Source organism: Crocodylus siamensis, chromosome 1 (assembly GCF_052110815.1).
Source record: "Crocodylus siamensis isolate JL-2025a chromosome 1, ASM5211081v1, whole genome shotgun sequence".
In the NCBI taxonomy this organism is placed as follows: Eukaryota; Metazoa; Chordata; order Crocodylia; family Crocodylidae; genus Crocodylus; species Crocodylus siamensis.
This window is the reverse complement of record NC_143395.1, coordinates 98,800,334-98,823,199: the sequence shown is the minus strand read 5'-3', so window position 1 is coordinate 98,823,199 and position 22,866 is coordinate 98,800,334.

The following is a 22,866-nucleotide window of genomic DNA, read 5'->3' as shown; positions in this document are numbered from 1 at the left end:
GTCAAGAGGGCTTGGAACACAAAAGAATCACAGAAAATAGGAATGCAAAGGACCTTGAAAAGTTGTCAGAAAAGACCTGGCATGTGGAAAGTACCTGTGTAGAATGTTAATTACCCATAAAATAATGTATTACTATTAGCTTTTTCATTAGTTTTCAGGAGAACCCAAACCAAAGAACTAAGGAAAAGATCATGATCAAGAAAAAGAAAACAAAACAACCAAAGAACTAGAGTCTGAAGAACTAAAGATGTATGGAGTACCCATGGAAAGTACACTTATAAGGGTGCAATAAACTAATAAATGCTGCTGTGGGTTAGTACTTGTAAACACACATACTATTCTGTGGCAGCGTTATTTAATGCACTGCAGTGCACATATAGATGTGGATGGGACTGGCTGGGGCATGAAGGTGCTTCAGTGTAGGGGCTGCCTGCTGGCTAGCAACAAACTGAAGCACCCTCATGCTCCAGCCAGCTCCTCTACAGCACACTGAACTGGGTCAGAACAGCCCTGGGCTGGCAGACTGACCCCTGAATCCCCCTGCCAGCTGGGTCTGTGCCACCCTGGCTCAGCATGCTGCAGTCCCAGATACATGTGTAAACATGGTACCTGGGAGCAATAAATTCCAGTGCAAACTGTGCCATAGTTTATTCTATCACACTAATAGCAGATGTAGATGTGCCCTGGAGTGGTATATACCTTGGAAAGGCATCTTGGGCCTGCCTTGAGCATGTTTTTACATCAGAACAGATCCCTCTCTCCTGGATCCAGGTTAATTAAGTGATCAGCATCAGCCTGGGAAATCTTGAATCTTGCTTTTTTCTCCATAATGGAGAAACAAGTAGAAACGGCACCCAAACTCTGTATGAGACACAAAACGAACAACTTGAACTATCCAGACAAACTGAACCTCATAGCTCTGCACCCGGAAAGATGTGCTAAACAGAAACTTCAAAGAAGCAGGGATATATTTCCTCCCTTTGTTCATTGGGAACAAGAGTCAGGAATGCTGAATTTACTGAAAGAATAAAAATGAGGCAGTATTGCAGTTTCTTTCCAGTCTGAAAATTCTCATGATTGTGAAAGTTTCACAGAACAGTTGCTTACAACTGTTCTGCTTTGAGGTTTAAGAGAAAGGGTGGAAAGAAAAAAAAATGCTTTCCTTAAGTTGACTTTGCACAGAGAAACAAAGACTATTATTATGGATCTAAATTACTTTGTCAAACAAGGACCCAAAGCTATTTAGGCCCAATGACCTCAGCAGAGGTCACTGAATGTAGGGCTCATCTGGATGTCATCGGAGGAAAATTAAACTTGTCCTTGGTGGTTTCCTCTGAATGAACTTTATATAGAAGATAAAAAATAGAGCTCTGCATTTTGAACAGGAGGTTGTAATGGGGGCAACGTTGACAGGCTCTAGGCTGCAAGCCAAGATATTTGTTTACTTTCTTTGTCATGGCAAATATTAAACTATAGTCTGAAAGCCATACAAGGGCTCAGACCTCTAAGGTACTAACATAGGTGATCGTGCTGTGTCTCTGACAGGACTGGAAACCCCTGTGGGTGAAGTGAGGGGTTAGCCTGTTGCAGTTTCTCAGAAGGCTATTCTTCACTGGAGGAGAAAAACTATTTCATTATTTCAAGTGAATGACTCAGCGCTTGTAATGCGATTGTCAAATATACAAAGCACTCCAGATTTTGGAACAAGTCAGGAGCAGAACAATGTTGTTTAAGGGGGAAAACACAATTTAACTGGTGAGTGTAAGGTTTTAAAATATTTGAGTACAGGAACTGATTCATATTAGGCATGTGATAATTGCCAAATGAATTTCATGGATTACTTGTAAAACTGTATGAATTGCCAGTCATATATTGGTGATGGCAAGCACCTTACCTGTTCTTTAAGAAGTGCCGTCACTTACAGAATTGTTGTAAGCAATAGGATTCATGAAACAGATGCAACTAAAATTAATTGAAGATCCTAACAACCATTTTAATTTGTGTAGGCACCAAAAAGGTTTCACCTGAAGACTACAAGTGAAAACTGTGGTATGTAAACTGATACAAATAATCCATATTGCATGAAACCCTTGAGCAATAGTAAAAAGGTACCTTAGGAAGACACCCATTTTAGACTCTAGGAAAAGGCTAGTTGAGCTTCTACACAAATCACTGCTTAAGTCACTACTCAGTGTGCATGTCAGCTTACAACGTCCACTTAAGCCACTACAAAAAGAATAGAGAAGCTCCTAGATTTGAAATAATTTGTGCTCATTTTATGTACTCTAATCTTGAAGCAGTAACTGAAAAATTATGCCTGGCTTTTCTGGCACACACTTGATTAAATTGGATCTCTTAGTCAGTTCAATCATAGCTTGGTGGATGAGATATTATGCTGCATTACATATAGGAAGTCCTGGGTCACTGATTCTTTTCCATGGACTTTGCTTCTTGAGCCTAAGGAAAAAGAGAGCATCATACAGGTGACAAATGAAGGGTAAGTGCAACTTCTGAAGGAGGGGCTGTGGAAAGGTGGGAGACGGAGAATTCACAGAGATTGCAGAGTGCCGGCCAAGAAGCTTAAGCCTTCTGTTCCTCCCCAGTTAATCATAGGGGAGGAAAAACAGCATTATTAAGTGTACAGTATCCGTTATGTAATTGTATTGGCCTAAGGATACTGGCTTGGTGCCCAACAATAAAATATTCAGGGGCACCTGCCTGCCTGTGTAAATCAGCTTGAAGCAAAAAGGTTAGTCTTGCAGACAGACTGGACATTAAACTATAAATATTATAAATCCAGATGTAGAGCAAGCAACAACGAACAAAAACATGAAGAGGGTTGGCATTTCCTCCAAGGGACAGCCTGCTAGCCTTGTGCTGCCCACCTTACTAAATTGTCATCTTTGCCTGAAAATGCTAAAGGGAAAATGAAGTCTAAGAAGCAGTACAGAAATGGAGAAAAACAGTTTCTGACTACAGAGACTCTGTTGTCAACTGTCTGCTGACATTGTTTTTATATTCACAGGAAAACCGATGGCAGAGTAAAACCTTAAACTTTCCACTGGCAGCAAAATGTCACTGCAGATTAGCATTTCTCTAGCTGTCTTCACAGTTTACAACAGTGCTTTGCTACCTGAATTTCAGTTCAGATTATTATATTTGTTTTCTCTAGTCCTCACCAGACTTAATGCTGTGAATACTTGTTCAGGCAGTAACCTTCATTTATTAGTGATAAAAATGCAACTCATGTTTTTGACCAAGTCTCCCTGTTATCAAATTAACCCTATTTGAGGTAAATCCTGTCTACTTCCCAAACACAGTTTCAGCCAGCTTTACAAATTAGGAAGTTATAAAAATTGATAAGCAGCAATTGACTAGGATATAGATACACTTTCCATCCTGGAGATAAGCAAATATCACTAAACCCCTGCATTTAACTGGGGAACATTTCCTATGAGATTCAGAGGGAACATTTGGAAGGAAAAATGTCACCCACAATAATTGATCTTAAAGGATGCATGAGATTGGTCATATGCTGATATGACAAACTGCCCTAGCAAGGAACTAGAATTATTAAATTTTTTTTTTAAAGTGAGGAAGTAGCATGATCATGCCAAAAAATGATGGTGCGCTTTCTAGTTCCTATTTTTGTGAAAATCAAGTACGTTTGACTGTGCCTGTTTAGGTAAAAGGATACTGTTGGTGTATTTTAATCATGTATTTAAACCATATGAGGCAATAAGTGAAACAAGAGATGTATAATTAGCCCTCATTATTGATAATAAAATGTTTCTGAAATGTTCTGTGCTGCTGTGTCAATAGAATCCCTCAATTTTTCCTAGTCAGCCCTAGTTTTCACAGATACACAGATGGGTCAGTAGCTGGCATACATGAAGTTTCATAATCACTGAGGATTTCCAAGGCAACCAGCCTGTTTTGGAAAACATTCAAAGGCAGTCCTGAAAAGCCATCCACTACCAAGGATGACAACAAGAAAATATTCCACTGAAGGGTTGCTTTTGCAGCCAAAACACTAGTGTGGTAAATACTGCAAAACATACAACTTCTCCTTACAAGTTAGCCAGCCAAATGTCATACACTTTCAAGGAAGCTCCCACAGCTGTTTTATAAAAATAGAAAAAGATATTCACTGGCAGTAGTAATAATCTTCCTCTACAACAGGCTCAGATGGTTGAACCCAAGACCGTATACTATCACTTACCCACCACTCTGACCCTAGGTCTTGAGTCGCAGTCAGATTTGATACCACTCTACAGGAGAGAGTGAGAGGATGTTTGCTAAGAAATTACAGACATAGTAGTAATACTGCATTTTTCCAATGTCCTTACTTATTTTCAGTTCTGGAACATCTCTTCATCTTCTCTCCTAACAATTTATTCAGCAGAGAAATAGGTGCAGGAAGGAGCTGTGGGTCCTTTTCAATACTATCATTTTCTTAGAATTTTAAAAAATTACCTCCTCCCACTCAACTTTCAAGAAATGAACCAGCCACAAACTGAATAGGGCCAGGAAGGAACATCCCCTTTATTTCAGTTATTTCCTTATATCCATTGCTCTAAAATATCTATGAACCACTGATGAAGACACAATACTTGGCTGCACCATAGGGATGCTCAAAATCTAAAGCTAGTACAAAACTACGACTGTTCTCACAGAGCACCTACATTCTGATTATTCTTTTCAAATTCCTCCTTTGAACTTTTCTTTGCCATGATGCTTAGGCATCTGGCTTGCTGAAATCTGTTTTTCATGATGACTTGTATCAAATCATTGATTGATTGCTTTTCCTGTCTATTTTCTTTACCTAATATCTGTATCTTCCAGGTAGGCTTAAAAGTAAGAGATGCTTTTTTTGTTATATGTTTGCACAGGTTCTGGCATGATGGGACTCTGGTCTTTTGATGTTACCCTTCTAGGAGGACTTTAAGTTTTCATTTTAACTTATTACAATTGGTTTTACTTATTTGTAATAGGATAATAGCCCACTGTGTTATGCCCTATATGAAAATGTACTAAATGATATTCCATTCTCAAAAGAGTGCACAGGCTGAAGAGCAGGTATGTCGAAGAGTCCCCTGCTTTCCATGTAAAGACTATGATGGCTGAGCTAGCTCCTGTATTAACAGACCTGTGATATAGTTAGGATGGGCTTGGAGACTAAGCATTTTCAGTAAAGGTCTTCAACTCCAGAACTTGCTTCCCTCCTCATTCCACCAAAGCTCAAACTTGGTTGATTTTCCCGTCAAGATACAAAGCACATCTTTTCTACCAGGATCTTCCCAGGAAAGCAGTTTAAGTGGGTTGTTTTAGATGGTGGGCAAAATTTGCTGTTTGGCACTTTGGGACAGATTTTATATTAACATTAATTCTGTGTTATTTAAAATTGTATTCTACATGTACATGCATATGCAAAGCTCCGGATAAGCTCATTTTTCATTAAATCAAAATAATAAATAGCATGGCACTAAAAAGTCACTGGCATGGCAACACTCCTTTTGCAACAGTTTTTAGGAATCTTTGAACAGTTTGTTCTAAATAGGAGGGAGTGGGAGGAGGAAGGGACAGGCTGTCACAGACTCTATTGTTATTTAGTATTATGACAATTTTTCCTCAGCTTTCAGACCAGGCTGACATTGCAGCTACCCAATGTTCCTTTAGTGGACATTATAATAATCATAATGCTGTCCACAGCTGCTATATTCTGTTAACCTACTTTTTAATATGAGGGGAATGTGGGAATGAGACTCACAGAACAAGTTGTAGTCATTAACTCTTTCTATTTTTTTTTTTTTGTTATGTTCCAGACTGAAAATAAGGACCCAGTTCTATGAAGTCAAAAGTACCCTCAGGTCCTGCTGTAATCAGTGGGAGTTAAAGGTGTTCAGTACCTCCTAAGCCTGTGTCCAGTTTAATAGTCTGGCAGTGAGCCAAAGGAAATTACATTAGGCCAATATATCAAGTGCATACACAGGATGAAAACCCATAAAACATTCAAATGAAACCGTTATCTGGGAAAAAGCAGTTTGCTTTCAAACTGAATGAGCCAGGACAGATTTTTTTTGTTGTGAAACTCACGTTAAATGTGCGTAAACAAGGCAAATCCTCCTAGGATACTATTGTATGTGGGCATCCTTCTGATTAAGCAGAATAAATACAAATGGAAGAATGCAAGAGAAGCCCAATGTCAGTGCTCTTTGTGTTCAGTATCTGAAATAGCAGCTTTGCAGAACAATTTCTGAAAACTTAGATTTTTTTCCTTTTCTTTCTGCTGAGGCATTATCTGCCTTTACTATCGATGCACTTTGTGTTCTGCTAGAAAAAAAACAAATTGGTGGCCATCCTGATAAGTGAAACAAGCAAAATGTCCAGTCAAGGTTTGTGCACTTAAAGCAATATCTATCTAGATTGATCTTGATCCTATAAACCCTTTCTTACAGAAGTAATCCAAGTAAACTCATTGCAATAGGACTACTTTCAGGTATGAGGGTAGCTCTCAGGATCAAGACAAAGCTCTAATTTTTTTTATAGACACACTGTATTGCAGCTTGCAGTGGATTATTGTACATACAGTATTGTGCTTCTGCATCAAACACCCAATTCTAAAACAAACTAAGAAAATGATTGCTGTTCTTTTTTGTGTTCAGGCTGTACACAGAATAGTAGAACCCCTTGAACATTTTGAAGGGTGGGGTGGCACCTTAGAAACTAACCTGAACAGAGAGGTATAAGCTTTTGTAGGTAACAGAGCACTTCCTTAGCTGCTAGTCACTTAAGGAGGCTCGTGTCTGTCTGAACAAGTTAGTCTCTAACACGGGTGGATGCGGGATTGGAGTGATGACATGCCACTCGGCTCTGAACTCACTGAACATGTACTACATAGCTAAGGAGAGTGGAAGCACAGGGCCATACCCCCTGGACACATTGACCATCTCTAGGGTTTCACACTAACCTGCTTTCTTCCTGACTTCAGACTCAAGTAACTAACAGCCTTGCTATGGAACAATTTGGTAATTATGTAAACCAGTAATTACCCTGTAATTATGTAAACCAGTAATTATTGCAGTCCACAAGGGGCAGTATGTGGCCTGTGGACCATACATGGCCTGTGAGCATTGAACATGCTAGTCATGGGCTCTGGTGGCTACTTCTCCCAACCACACCAAAGCTGGACAGCCCTGATGTAAGCAATGCAAGTCAACTGCTCTAGACTAAGAACACAGAAACTGCTGCTCAAATACTACCATACTGTAATCACCACCAGCATATGGATGTGGATGGAAAAATCCCTGTAATTTTTGGGTGTTTTTCCTCTTCTTTTCTTTCAAATGATTCATCCCCAGAATTCCACATATGAGAGAAGCAGTCAACCCCATGTCATCCCCCAGCTTCTCTACTTCAGAAAAAACTGCAAAAATCTTCCAAACTAGAATATATAAATGTAATTGTCAATTTTTTTTTAAAAAAGGAAAAAAGAAAGCAGTGCTTTAGGATGATTAAAAGGCTTTCTGTTCCAGAGTTCAGACTGAGGGCAAGCAATTTGGAATTTGTATAACCTCACTTTTTATTAATTTGGTCCTCATCCATCAACTGAGCAGGAGGAAGGGGCCAAATGAAGTTGTCCCATGCATTCAATTTCCATGGTTTAATATTCACCAAGGCCAGAATCCTACTTCACTATTTATGTGCCTAAATGGCTGTTACCCACTGAGTTTGGCACTTAAACATGCTGTCATTTAGCTCTGGGTACCCTATGAATACACAAGCTGTGTTCTGGCTGGGGAAGTACACAATGCCATATGCTTGCCTGGGTAAGCGTGTAAAGCCAGGTAAGTCCCGAAATGTACCTGTGCTGCAACCCATGACTAGAAAAATGAGACTGTCCATGTTTTAGCATAGAACCTAGTGGTTATAGGGCATATGTCCCTGTACCATACAAGAAAAAAAGCAAGTGAGATTACAAGTTCTCTGACCTTGTGTCCAGCATGGATCATGACGTCACAGTGTGAAGAGAAAGTAAAGAAAATTAAATGCAACAGTAACAACTTCTACTGCTGGGTTTTTTATTTTCTTTGTTTTTTTCTCATTGGCAAGTCCTTCCTGGATATATCTTTGACTTTTCAGCTATTATAGTTTTGCTGAGGAAACAAATGTGAATCAATTTAAAAAAAAAATTGATTCCTTGTTAATTAGCAAATAGAAAATGACATCCTTCCACTGACCATCCTACAGTTCTAATTCCTTCTATACCATACAGTAAGATTATCCTGGCTGCCATTTCCCCGTGCCTATTAATAAGAAATTAACCCCTGGATTTCAAAAAGACATTTTCCATTTGCTTAGTTTGGTATTCTTAGTTGTATCCTTAGTTTGAAATCAGAAGCATAATATAATTTAGGGCACCTGATACAGGATTAGTTGACTTGTCTAATACTTCATCAAAAATAGCTCTTGCAAATGGATAGAGCTTTTTAAAATTAGTTTGGAAACATGAGTGCCTCACAAAGCTGACACAAATTGGTGAAATTTTTGAACCAGCAGCAAAATATACAAACAAAATAAAGAGCCAGTCAGGGTTTCTATCAAGTAAATGCAGTTAGCATTTCTTTTATGCTTGATGTCAGAACCCAATATACTTAGTATAAGAAAAGGTTCAATACTGCAACAACAGTTGTTGAGTTACTGAATGGAAATGCTATTAAGCAACATTCCTGTAGCTTTTTAAACTTCTTGTTCGCTAATATTTATGGAAATGGACTTTAGTTCACCTGCATGTTTGGAGAGTAGCTCTTCTTTGCATAATTGTTAGCACTCACTTGTGAACCAGGGTATTTATGTGCGTGGATAAATATTCCCTATTCATTATTCACCAGGCATTATTCCTGTGAATAGAAAATTACAGTCATACTATCAGGGAATAAGGATCACGGGAGCCAGGTCATATCTAATAAAAAAGTTCTACTAGTAGCTTACATGCTGGCATACAACAGTTGACACTTTCATTTTGCTACAGTGTATGAATATTTATCTTGTTCTTGTAGTGTAGGATAATCCTCTGAGTAATGAGTTAGACATTACTCAGAGACGTATTCCACTGTGGGCACACATTCTGCCTGCACTGTCCACAGAAAGATCTGTGGGGCACTATGCAGTTCAGTATGGGATTCCAGTACTCCTACTAATGGATTATGGTTGCTTGTGGTCCCATCCCCACAATTCCTATGCTCCATAATTCTCCTTAAATTTTTTTGTACTTTTTTTTTTTAACGCCCCTACAGTTTCCTCTGGTCCATCCCATAATCTACTGTTCCCTATTCTAGTTTACAACCTCTGTTCCTTCAGAAATATGGACAATAGAACAAATGCAGTTCTCATTACTTTTTTTTAGCTAGGAGATCTAATTTTTTGGTACAACTTCGGCAGCTGCCAGAGTGGCTACAAACATGATAAAATGGAGGGGCGGGAAATTATGCAGACAGTGACTGCAAATTCACTGACCAGTTACAAATGGGGTGGGAGGAGAGCAATGCCTCTAATCCCTTAAAAGGTACATCAAAGAAGAATCTTAGTTCCAGATTTGCATCCTCATATCATCAATATTTGCAGCACTTTTCAATGAAGAAGGCCATATCCTGGAGTTGTGTTCTAAACTGACCCAGCACCTGCACATGTAGATACCAAGTGAGAGTTGCCTTGATAGTAAGGACATGAATAACAAACACACTCTGAAAACTTGCCAACTTGGACAGCTGTCCATTTGTGGGCAACCAGTTTAGAGCTGGAAACTACAGTGGAGTCAGTTGTCATCCAAGTATGCAATGTCATTGAGTGTGCCCTGCTGCAGGGGGTGCAATAAGCAGAAAGTTGAGACAACATATATCCTCACTGTTGTCCTCCCTCTAATACAACCTTGTTTCTGAGTATAGAAATAGAGTGGATTATTTTCAAGAGTTATGCAGTCCAGTAATGCTTCCCAGGGTTATCACAGGGTGGTCAGTGAAAACACATGATACACATATCTGACAAAAGAAAAACTTGACAAACTGAAGGCAGGTCTATTTTTCCTGGATTGGCGTATAAATGCTGGTGAAGTCTTGATGACAGTTATGACTATTGAGAATCTAACTGACCCTATGTATGCAACCAACCCTTCTGTTTCCTGATTTCATGAAATCATATACACAGTACATGCTGCAGCCAAGAACATCTGCTCAAGCGCAAGGTATGACACTTGAGGTGTAGAATGAAAGGATGCTGGAGATACTGCATGGCTAGGTTGAATCTCAGGGAGCCAAATATACCTTTTTTTTGTTGCTGGATTTTGTGTTTTGCATAATATTCATGAACCAAAGAAGAAACACCCAGCAAGCTGGAAGGAGGAATTTGAAAGACTGATTTTAAATAACCAGATGTAGTTGCAATTATGAGAAAAATTTCAGAGACTGAATAACTGAGGGAGACGTTAAGAACATATTTTAACAGTATGCCATGGTCAGATAATGTGCTACTTCATGTTAATTTGTGCAGTTTTGTGATAGAAGTTGGCTTGTATCTGGTACTTAGTACTTGCTAATTTTTGAGTTTTAAAGAACTGTTAACATGTTTTATTAATCTATTGTGAGAGTACCTATTTTGGGGGAATGCACAGCTGTTTAATAAACTGAATAAATAAATTATGTTCTTCACAAAATATAACTGTATCAAGCAGTGTTAAATGACAAAACATTACCTCAAAAATCATTTAAAGCCACATAAAATGAGACTGCCAGGTGATGCATTCTCATGCATGAATGAGAAGTTGGAGTGCAAATAATCATAGCAATTCTGTCTATTTTTCACCATGGTCAAGAGGAAGGTACAGAGTAATGCAAGACCATGGTAACACTTCCCCTCTGCTCCCCCCTTCCCTCCCAGCCCCTTCCTTCAGACCACACCATGGGAGCATCAGCCAAGAATTTAAGTCCCTGAAGCAGGTAAGAATTTTTCTTCCATGCTCAGCAGTACATATCTCCCCTCACATTTCCTCCTCCCTCCCACCACCACTGCTGTCCCTGACTAACCTCAGGATGGGAGGAGCTTCAGAAACACTCCCACTCCACTTGAAATGGGCTGCATGGGGAGCCAGAGCCAGCTAAGAACAGTGACAGCAGGGGGCAGGTTCCTCCTCCCTGTCCTGTCCTCTGATGGTGTTTCCTGCCAGCCTGGGAGCAGATGGGGAACCTGCTCCCCAACACCCCTGCCACTCTACCTGGCTGAGCCCAGTTGCATGTATGGTCTGACTGCAACATTGCGGGAACAGTGCCAGAGCTCCTCAACCCCTAGATTAGTTGGGGACAACAGTAGAGGCAGGTAGGAGGAGAGGGGGAGTGTGAGAGGAAGGGGGGAGATGTGCTTTTGTGTATGGAGGGAAAGGGAGTCCCAGGAGGCAAGGGGAAAGATTATTACCTGGATGAAGCATAGGATATCAGTAATTTGTTTTGGAATTAGATTCCAGGACTGCAAAACCCAAATTCTGTGTGATATTTTTATGTTTACTTCACACTTTTATTTATATAAAAAAAGATATTATTCTTAAAGACTAGTTACTGGAGTACTTGCAAGAATTATTTTAAATTATCTGTGTGTTTTATTTAACTTCCTAGTATGGTTCTTGTTCTGTTTGCAAATCATTACTTTATACGTTAGAAAGTCTATTTGGCTACCTCTCCAAAAGTATGTGCTTAGGAATATTTTGTGCAGCTTGTAATACTTTTAGTTTTTTGCATGTGCTTGGCAATAAAAAAAAAAAAAATGGCTACACCAAAAGGCAATCTCTTGTTCCCTGTGTTTAGCCATGATTTTTACAAATGAAGTGAAGACAGCAATAAATTTTCATTAGGGGGCCTAATGACTTTTTTTTTTTTTAAGGAACTTTTTGGTAATACTTGACTTCCCTTTTCTTCTCCCTTTCCCTTTCTTTAGTGGGTTCCAACTGTGGTCTCACCTGGATCAGGTTTGAGTGGCTCTTAAGAAAGATCATGGTTCAGTTGGCTCATTTGTCAATCTTTATTTTCTGGTTACTTTCTTGAGATGTCATGAGCTGCCCCTTGATATTTGGGGTACATGCAATTCCCTGCTTTAACTCATGGCGCTTCACAGAAAGCACCATGAGTTAGAGCAATCTCCCCTGACCCAACAGAAATTCACCGTCTTGCATGTGTGTGTGTGTGTATGTGTGTGTGGGGGGGAGGAGAATGAAGCTCCACTTTGGACCAAGTCCAGGAGGAGCTGCCTGTCTCCCCTATCCCCACCCCCTCTCCCAGCTCCAGTCCTGTCTGTGGGATAGGAGCAGAAGAGAAAGGACAGGGGGGCAGGGCCCTCCTCCAGCTCAGTGGCAAACCCTAGGCCAGAGATCCCGTTTGCTCTCTTCCCCCCCCCCTTTATGCAGACAGCTCTGGGGGTGAGGTTGGGCTGCATTAGCCCAGCCCCAATTGATGGCTAGAAAAAAATATTTAGAAATTTGCTTTTGGAAATTGGCTTGTAGGTAAATTATATGTTGCATTAGAACAATGATTCAGGGCAACAACAAGGGTTAATTGCTTTCTAAGAGTCTGTTTGTGACAAAGTTTCAATCTTCAAGGCAAACACCATGTCTGAGGCCAAGGGTTATACACAGGCTAGGAAACTGAAGACATGTACCACAGTGTTCTCTCATAATTCATAACAAAACATAGGTTTGTCACATTGGCTAGGTCACAGTAACCAGCTGCAGGGGCCTTGGGATTTCTGGTTTTGGTGGATGGACCAAATTGGGAGGCTGGGGCATGCCCAAATTAAGAAACTGGTAAATGACCAAAATTAAGATGTGTGCATGTGTTGGGTTTGGGAAAGAGAGGAATATGCTGACTGAATAGAATGTGGACAGTATGACAGCCACAGAGAAACCAATCAACAGTACCCAGAGTTGAAAAGTCAGAGGAGAGAAAGAATACAAAAAGAAGAGACTTCAGAGCAGCAGAGAGTCCCTGAGGGGGATCCCAAGGCCACCATAGACAGAGGGCACACCACCAGTCCATCTCACCCACCCCATTGAAGGGTTGGGCTTCCACACTTGACTTTCAGGCTGCTAACATTAATTTTGAAGAAAGAACCACAGGGTGAAGCTCACATACTGCCAGACATTCCTTTCCTCTATGATAGCCCTAGAACTCATAAATATAGAATTGTATCATTGGTTGGGGAATATTTTTTTGTCTTGTCTACATTACTCTCATCTGCTATCACTGTAGATCAATAAAATTTACAGCCATGGAAGAAGGCATGGTCAGTTTGAGGGTTTGTGTCCATTCATTCAGAACAAGGTATCTGGGTCATAAATCCAGTGCCAACAATGATCAGCACAGGGAGAGACAGAAGTGAATGAAGGTACTCTGCTTTTGAACCCTCTGTCATGGGATGGGGTCCTGCCAGAGGGCCATGATCCCCCAAGGCTCCTTACCATGCCAAGCTGGCTCAATGGGCACCCTCGATTCTCGCCCGCCACATCTTTGATGGAAAATATATAGTAGGGAGGCTGTCTTTACATCCTCTTGGACATGGTTTACTGTACTTTCTGACTCCATGGGCTCCCAGACCCCCTGTGGATCCCGTTTACAGTGGGTGTTTCAGGGCACCCTTGCCTTATGAGCTATTCATGGCTCCAACCACCACGCTCCAAGCCTCGCTGATGGTACTGACGTTGTTTGGTCTGTGCCTTGTTATAATTTGGTGCCCTTGCCCTCCCTGGGCCCTCTACAGCCCTGACTCACTCAGTGCCTCACTGGTGCTTGGGCTCTCTGCAGCTCTCTCTCACTAGGCACCTCACTGGTGCTTGGGCTCTCTGCAGCCCTGCAAAGTGCTGTGCCCTCTCTGGTGCCAGGGTCAGTGCACCCTAAATACTGTGCCATCTCTGGCACCGGTGTCCCCATGCTGCTGTGGGTCCCCTATGAGGCCTCCTCCTTCCCCTAACAGCCTCACCCAAACCACCGGTCTTAAACAGCAAACAAAACACAAGCCCCTGGGCTATAACATCATTCAAGCCACACCAGGGTGCTCCATCCCTCACCAGTATCAGAGGCTGTACCTACAGTCAGGCCTCTCCCTTTTGCTTGCTGTGGGAGAGCTCCTTCCCCCTTGGCTGCTGGCAGGGAACTGCCTTCCTGGCCTCAGCCCTGGGCTTTATATATGAGCCAGGCCCTGTCCCTTCTAGTCAGCTGACTGCTGGCAGGTGTGGGCCACTAGCTTATTCTGGCTCCCCTGATAACCAACAGCTGGGGCTTCCAACTCACTTCTAGGGCTCTTCCCCTAGCAGTTTCAGCTTTTTAAAGGATCAGGGCACCCTAGTGTCCTGCCACACCCTCATTACATAAAAGCTAATTTGTTGTGCTATTGGGCACTTTTTAAGCACTCTGCAACTGTGCACTTCTGTCAGGGCATAGCTGTAAAGCACTTTCAAGGGAACAATCACAAAACAAATGCCACTTCTGTCAGCCCCCAAGTAAAATGGCTATAAGGTCACCAGTTTGCAAAGCAGCAGCTGTGGTGGTACAGTATCATAGAATCATAGAAAAGTGGGGCTAGAAAGGACCTCACAATGTTGTCCAGTCCAGCCTCTGTTCAAACCAGATCATCCCTGACTAAACAAAGCCAGACAAGTATCTGTGTAACCTGCTTTTGAAAGTTTCCAAGAAGTCTCAATTTTTCTCTTGCCTTTCTTTCGCCTTTTGGTCCCACTCCTTCCCCTTTTCCAGCAGTTGCCGCTCAGCCCTTTTGTGCCCCAATATTTTGTACACACTTTACAGTACCAAATAAATCACTTTTACTCCTTTGGCTTTTCTTCAGCCCCCTTCTCCCCATACACTGAGGAAGTTCAGAACTTTTTCGTTGACCAGGCAGCAGCATGAGACTTGTTGGAGTTTTATTTGGCTGCAATTTTCCCTCTTGTCATGGCTGTTTGCTATAATAATGTGCTAAATAAGTAGGCATATAAGAAAGAAGGCATTTCCAAAACACACTAGAGAATCTAAAAGGGATCAAAATTATAACCACAGACATTTTACTTTTGGGATAAGGGAATTGTGAAATTGTTACTGAAAGACTGTTTGTGCCAATACAGGTAATTCTATTTCCTGAAGGGACATCACCACTAAAGGACATATTCTATTTGAGGTGGTGATTTCACTTAACCAGCAGAACTCTTTTTTTTTTTAACTACAGGACACAAATTGAGGATAGTTGTACTCAAGGTGCTGCTGACACGAGGAAATTTTTAACAGTAACTCTTATTATATAATGTAGACAGGTCTAATGTGATTGATCACACAGCATGAACAGCAGACACACATTTAACAGTTTGTGAACAACCTCCCATTTACTAAGTCTTCATCCAAACTATCCAGCAAATACTTAGAGATACTTTTTATAATGATTAACAAATTTAAGAAAGGACTAAATTGAAGGAACACTATTTTCAATGAATAACTAGTTTTTAAGGTGTACAAGTCTTACATGCATACACATGCCAAATGCTTCAAAACAGTAGACCTTAGACCAAGATATGAGATATTATTCCAATGCAACACAATAAATGTTATGTTCTTAAACAAATATTGTCATATTTGATGTACCATTTAAAATCTAGTAAGATAAGCAATTTATCTTCTTTAAGTGGCAGACAACTGTCCAAACTTGTTCATTTAACAATTTTGAAAATACGTTTCTCTCTCTGACCCAGCTGAGAAATAGGAATTTCTAATTTTTCTCAGGTAAATCTAATTATTTGCACCAATATTTATGTCCTTAAATATTACCAAAAAGAAACTCCAAACTCACCATTTTGTATACTACTTCTTTATTTATCATTGAGTTGCATTATACAGTAAGTGTTAACTGCTAAATGGTTATTTAGGAAAGCCATTATTCTGATAGCAAGAGCCGATATGTACGTTCTGACATTAATTTAGTTGAGACATCAACATTGTCATAGGTGCTTATGAACTGAATTGTCATACCAGATCATATTGGTCATCAGCCTATTCCTGAGTCCTGTCTGTGACAGTGGACATTTCAGCAGGAGTTCCACATTGGGCAGTTATGGAATATCTGGTTATAATCTGGTTATGAAATCTTATCACATGTATGGAGGGATAAAGAGATAGAGAAGACTTCACATAAGATTAAAAAGCAGTCTTCACCTTTATGGTAGCTTGTGACAAAGGACCCAAACCCTGTTACTCAGACACACTGGAGGGGGAGAGGAGGGGAACATGTCCTTGCTGAGATTCAGGTTGTGGGGACTACTAAACTAAGACTGGAAGAGGAGAAAAGCTGAACTAGCACATCCAGTGCATATGCAAAAGTGGTCCGCACAGAGGTGGGAAACCAGAAAGACGGTAAGAAGAGAGAAAACTTTGAGAGAGGTTTGGGACAGGGCCGAGGATTGAAGCAGCAAGTCTAGGCAGAGAGGATCTGTCCCAGGGAGCCAAGGGGCTCCTGTTGGCCTACTTAGCTTGTCGGGCTAAGTTGGCTGTGTGGGGCTACAACCCCACAGAGGGTCCAAGTCTTAGGTTAGACAAGGTTAGACAAACACCTTGCTGGGGTTGTTTGACAGCAGTACTCTTTCCTGCCATAGCAGGGGGTTGGACTAGATGATCTACTCAGGTCCCTTCTGACCCTAGAAACTATGAAACTAAGAAACTATGGTCCCCGCTGACTAGTTTGTAACAGGCCATGAGATCCCCCTCAGCCTTCTCTTCTGGAGGCTGAACAGGTTCAAGTCCTGCAGCCTCTCCTCATAGGGCCTGCCCTGCTGTCCTCTGATCATGCAAGTGGCCCTCTTCTGGACCCTCTCCATGCTGTCCACATCCCTCTTGAAATGTGGCACCCAGAACTGGACGCAGTACTCCAACTGCGGCCTGACCAGTGCCACATAGAGTGGGAGGATCACCTCTTTGGACCTGCTCGAGATGCAACTGTGGATCCATGACAAGGTACGGTTGGCCTTCCTAACTGCCTCCCACTGCCGACCCATGTTCATCTTGGAGTCAATGATGACTCCAAGATCCTTTTCTGCCTCTGTGCTGACAAGAGGGGAGTTCCCCAGCCTGTAGGTATGGTGCCGATTGTTCCTTCCCAGGTGCATCACTTTGCACTTGTCTGTGTTGAATCCCATCCTAGTCTCATCCACCCACCCTTGTAACCTGTCTAGGTCCAATTGTAGCCTGTTGCTTCCTTCTAGTGTGCCCACATGCCCCCACATGTTAGTGTCATCACCAAATTTGAACAGGGTGCTTTTTACCCCCTCGTCCAAATCACTGATGAAGATGTTGAACAGTGCGGGCCAGAGGACCGAGCCCTGCGGAACCCCACTGCCCACGTCCTTCCAGGTTGAGAAGGACCCATCCACTACCACCCTCTGGGTGCGGCCCTCCAGCCAGTTGGCGACCCATTTGACTGTGTGGGCATTGACACCACGGTCCCCCAGTTTCTTAATGAGAACGGGGTGAGAGACAGTGTTGAAAGCCTTCCGGAAGTCCAGGAAGACTATGTCCACTGCTACCCCTGCATCTAATGATCTGGTGATCTGATCGTAAAAGGCCACCAGGTTAGTCTGACAAGACCTGCCACTGATGAACCCGTGTTGGTTGCCCCTAAGCATGCAGTCCCCAGCTGGCCCCTCCTGGATGTGTGCCAGAATAATTTTCTCAAACAGCTTGCCTAGGATCAAGGTAAGACTAACTGGCCTATAGTTTCCCTGGTCCCCCTTTTTCCCCTTTTTGAAGATGGGAACCACATTGGCCCTCTTCCAGTCCTCCGCTACCACACCAGAGCACCATGAGTGCTTGTAAAGCCATGCCAGGGGTCCTGCAATGAACTCGACCAATTCATTTAGAACTCTAGGGTGGAGATTGTCTGGACCAGCTGACTTGAATACGTCCAGTCCCTCCAGAAGTTCCCTAACTAGTTTCTCACTAACCCTTGGCCCAGGTATGCCTCCCCTGGGGCCTGAGGCAGTGGAGGAGTCCCTGTTCCCCCAAGCACTCCAAGGAGTGACTAGAAATAATGGGCACAAGCTGGCAGAGGGTAGATTCAGGCTAGACATCAGGAGGCACTACTTCACAGTCAGGGTGGCTGGGATCTGGAACCAACTTCGAAGCGAAGTGGTGCTGGCTCCTACCCTGGGGGTCTTTAAGAGGAGGTTAGATGAACACCTTACTGGGTCATTTGACCCCAGTACTCTTTCCTGCCATGGCAGGGGGTCAGACTTGGTGATATGCTCAGGTCCCTTCTGACCCTACTAACTATGAAATTATGAAACTATGAGGGAGTCCCACTTTCTATACATATGCCCTATAACCACTAGGTTCTACGCTAAAACATGGGCAGTCTCATTTTTCTAGTTATGGGTTGCAGCACAAGTACACTTTCGGGACTTACCTGGCTTTACACGCTTACCCTGGCAAGCATATGGCATTGCGTACTTCCCCAGCCAGAACACAGCTTGTGTATTCATAGGGCACCTAGAGCTAAATTGCAGCATGTTTAAGTGCCTTTTATGTTTTTCCTCTGGTTAATATTATTTGAAGACTAAGGAGACTAGGAGGGGGTTAAGGACTGTCCAGTAAGTTGGGAGTAGAGTTTGTGTTAAGCTTTAGTGATTATTTAGCTCTCAGTTAATAAGGGATCTGTTGCCTAATGGACAAAGAACTATAAAAGTAAAAAGTGGGTACATATTCAAACCCCTTCTAGGTGAGGCGATGCACCTGGGGAGGAAGAACCAGCACCATACCTACAGGCTGGGGAACTCCCTTCTCATCAGTACAGAGGCAAAAAAGAATCTTGGAGTCATCATTGATGTCAAGATGAACATGGGCCGGCAGTGTGGGGATGCAGTCAGGAAGGCCAACTGCACCTTGTCATGCATCCATAGATGCATCTCAAACAGATCCAAGGAAATGATCCTCCCCCTGTATGTGACACTGGTCGGGCCTGCAGCTGGAGTACTGTGTCCAGTTCTGGGTGCCACATTTGAGGAGGGATGTGGACAACATAGAGAGGGTCCAGAAGAGGGCCACTCACATGATCAGGGGGCAGCAGGGTAGGCACTATGAGGAGAGGCTGCAGGACTTGAACCTATTTTTTAACCTTTTTAATATAACTGTAGATGCAGAAGCATAACTAGCACTTTTAGTACCATGGACAAACATACTGTGAGACCTTTCTCTCCTACTCTTGATGCCCTGGAAGTGTAGCAATAAAATCTTTTCAACCACTTCAATTCTTTCTCTTCCATCACAATCCCCAGGTGTTGATCTTATTTTCTTACATTATTAAGAGTCAGATCTCCTTTCCTACTGTTTACTATTGATTACCTAAGTCCTTTGGTTCTGCAGATAATAAGGCAATTAAAACTTTATCAACTACAGACTTCAAATTATTTAACAAGCTGTTCCCTATCTTAAGGTCTCTTTTAAAATGTTCCAGTACTCCAAACTCCTATTGCCTTTACTGCTAGCACATTGAATACATAAGGCTCTAGTACACAATCTTGTCTTAAACCTTTCCTAACTGCAAACCACTCAAATCCTGCCACTTTTGCTGCCAACTTTTGATTATGATAGAGCTTATACAAAGTTCAGCTAAGAGTGGTGGGAATTTTATCTTAAACAGTCAGCCATAAATTATCAGGCCCCACCAGATCAAGTGTGTTAGTGAATTCAACATATCAGGGATATAATTGGTCCCTACATTTTCATGCCTTGTTTATCATAATTTTGTCACTTGATCTCTTATGCTCCTTTCAGGTTTGAATCTTGCCTGTTCAACTGGTATTTCTTGTTCAGGTTTTTTTTTTCTTTTTCTTTTTACAACTACCTCCAAGAAGACCCCATGTAATACCAAAAAATGTCTTGTAGATAGTATACTTCTTATGGCCACCTCCTTTCGGCACTGGAATATATATCTGTCTTGTCCAATCATCAGGATGTTTTCTGATTTCCTGTACACCCATACAGTTCAAATGCATCATGTGTACTACTGCATCTCCATAAATCCTGAGAAGTTCTATGTGTAAATTATGTAAGCCTTGGAGCTTTTTTGTTTATTTTCAGAGTAGGTATTTTGTCCAATATTAATGGTAATAGATCTCTTTCTACTGCCAGTCAGTATCACTTAATCGTTTTCATAGATTTATAGATTCATAGATGCTGGGGCCGGAAGGGACCTGAATGGACCATTGAGTCTGACCCCATGCCCATGGCAAGAAAAAGTGCTGGGGTCATGTGACCTGACCCAGGTGCTTGTCCAGTCTCCTCTTGAAGACCCCCGAAGTAGGGGAGAGCACCACCTCCCTTGGAAGCCCGTTCCAGATTCTGGCAACTCTAACCATGAAGAAGTTCTTTCTGGTGTCCAACCTAAATCTACTCTCTATCAGCTTGTGACCATTGTTTCTAGTTATTCCAAGTGGGGCTCTGGTATACAGAGCATCTCCTATTCTCTGCTGCCTCCTCTGCCAGTGAATTTGTATACTGCCACTAGATCTCTCCTCAGCCTTCTCTTGCAGAGGCTGAAAAGGTTCATGTCCCTCAGCCTTCCCTCACAGGGCCTTTCCTGAAGGCCTCTAACCATACTAGTGGCCCTTCTCTGGATCCTTTCAAGGTTGCCCATATCCCTCTTGAATTGCAGTGCCCAGAATTGGATGCAGTACTCCAGCTGCAGCATGACCAGTGCCTCACAGAGGAAAGCATCACCTCCCTGGATCTCTTTGTGATGTACCTACCAATGCATGACAAAGCATGGTTGGCTCTGCTAATCACTTCATCACATTGATGTCTCATATTCATCTTGGAGTCAACAAGGTTCAGCACCTTGCACTTGTCCTTGTTGAACTGCATCCTATTGTTCTCTGCTCACTTCTCTAACCTGTCCAGCTCCGCCTGGATTTAGTTTCTTCCCATCATTGTGTTTATTTTATCCCATACTTGGTGTCATATGTGAATTCAGACGGAGTGCTTTCTACACATTCATCCAGGTAACTGATGAAGATATTGAACAGCACTGGCCCAAGGACTGAGCCTTAGGGGACACCCCTGCCCACATCTTTCCGGGTTGATACTGACCCATTCAACCACCACTCTCTGGGTATGACCCTTAAGCCAATATGCCACCTACATAACTGTGTAATTGTCTGTGGAACACCCGTTCAATTTGTTTATGAGAATAGGATGGGATACCATGTTGAAGGCCTTCTTAAAGTCCAAGTAGATGACATTACCTCAAAATCTGTGTCAAAGTATTTAGTGACCTGGTCATAGAAAGAATCAAGGTTAGTCAGGCAGGATTTACCTGCTATGAACTCATGGTGGTTGCCCTTCAGCATTATATTACCCACTGGACTCGTACAAATATGATCCTTGATAATTTTTTCAAGGGTTTTCCTAAGGATAGAGGTGAGACTAACCAGCCTATAGTTTCCCAGATCCTCCTTCCTCCCTTTCTTGAAAATAGGGCCCATATTGGCCATTTTCCTGGGACCTCACCTGAGCACCACAAGTGCTCAAACAGTCATGTCACTGGCTCTGCTATGACACTGAGTAATTCTTTCAGCACCCTTGGATACAGCTCATCCAGTCTCGCTGACTTAAACACATCCAGCCCCTCCAAATGTCTACTTACTAGGTCGGCACTGACAGTTGGTGGGCTGGTGTTCCTCCTGCTTCTGTCAATAAGCATTTGGGAGTTTTGTCTAGATCCGTGTTCAAGAATACAGTGACAAAAAACTCATTAAGAAGCTCTGCTTTTTCCCTCCTATCTGTCACCAACTGTCCTAGTCTATCCTGTAGGGGTCCCATGATGCCCTGAGCCTTCTTTTTGCTCCCTATATGCCTGAAGGACTTTTTGTTGCCCTTAATTTTTTAGCCAGCCTAAGTTCTAATGCTACTTTGGCTTTCCTAATTGATTCCCTGAAAGTGCAAGCCAAGGAGGTATACTCCTCCTTGTAGCTACCCCTGCTTCCACAGCTTGTATGGCCCTTTTTTTGCCCTTAGGCTTTCCTGGATTTACCTGTTGAGCCAAGAGGGCTTTTTGGCCTCTTTGCACCCTTTTCTATGCAGTGGGATTGCCTCCTTCTGTACCTGAAGGATCGCTTCCCTGAGGAACAACCACCCTTCCTGAACCCCCATTTTGTCAATGCTCTTGAGCTTTAATGCCCCACTAACTAATCTTCTAAGCACACTGAAGTCAGCTTTTCTGAAGTCTAGCACTTCTGCCCTGCTGGTTACTTTTCCCACCCTTTGCAAGATAGTGAATTCAATCAATTGATCACTATCCCCTAGGTTACCTTTTACCTGCAGATCCCCCACCAGGTTGTCCCCTGTAGCCAGCACCAAGTCCAGCAAGGCATTCCCCTTAGTGTGATCATATACCTCCTGTGTTAGGTGGAGGTCCTGTATGCAGGTTAAAAACCTATGTGAGCAATTAGTTCTGGCAGACTGATCCTCCCAGAAGATGTCAAGGTAGTTTAGGTCACCCATGACAACCTTATCTCCTGACTGTATGGGCTCTGAGAGCTACCCAGAGAATTCCAGGTCTAGCTCCTCCTCCTGGTGTGGCTGTCTATAGTAGACTTCCACTATGAAGTCCCTTTCCCTCTGACCCCCTTGTATCCTAACCCACAGTACCTCAGTTTGGTCCTCTTCTGATCCCATCTTGATTATAGAATATGTATTTTGCTCCTTAACATAGAGAGCAACAAACCCCACCTCTTTTTCCCCACTCTATCCCATCTGTACAACCTATAACCTTCAATACCTACCACCCAATCATAAGTAGGGT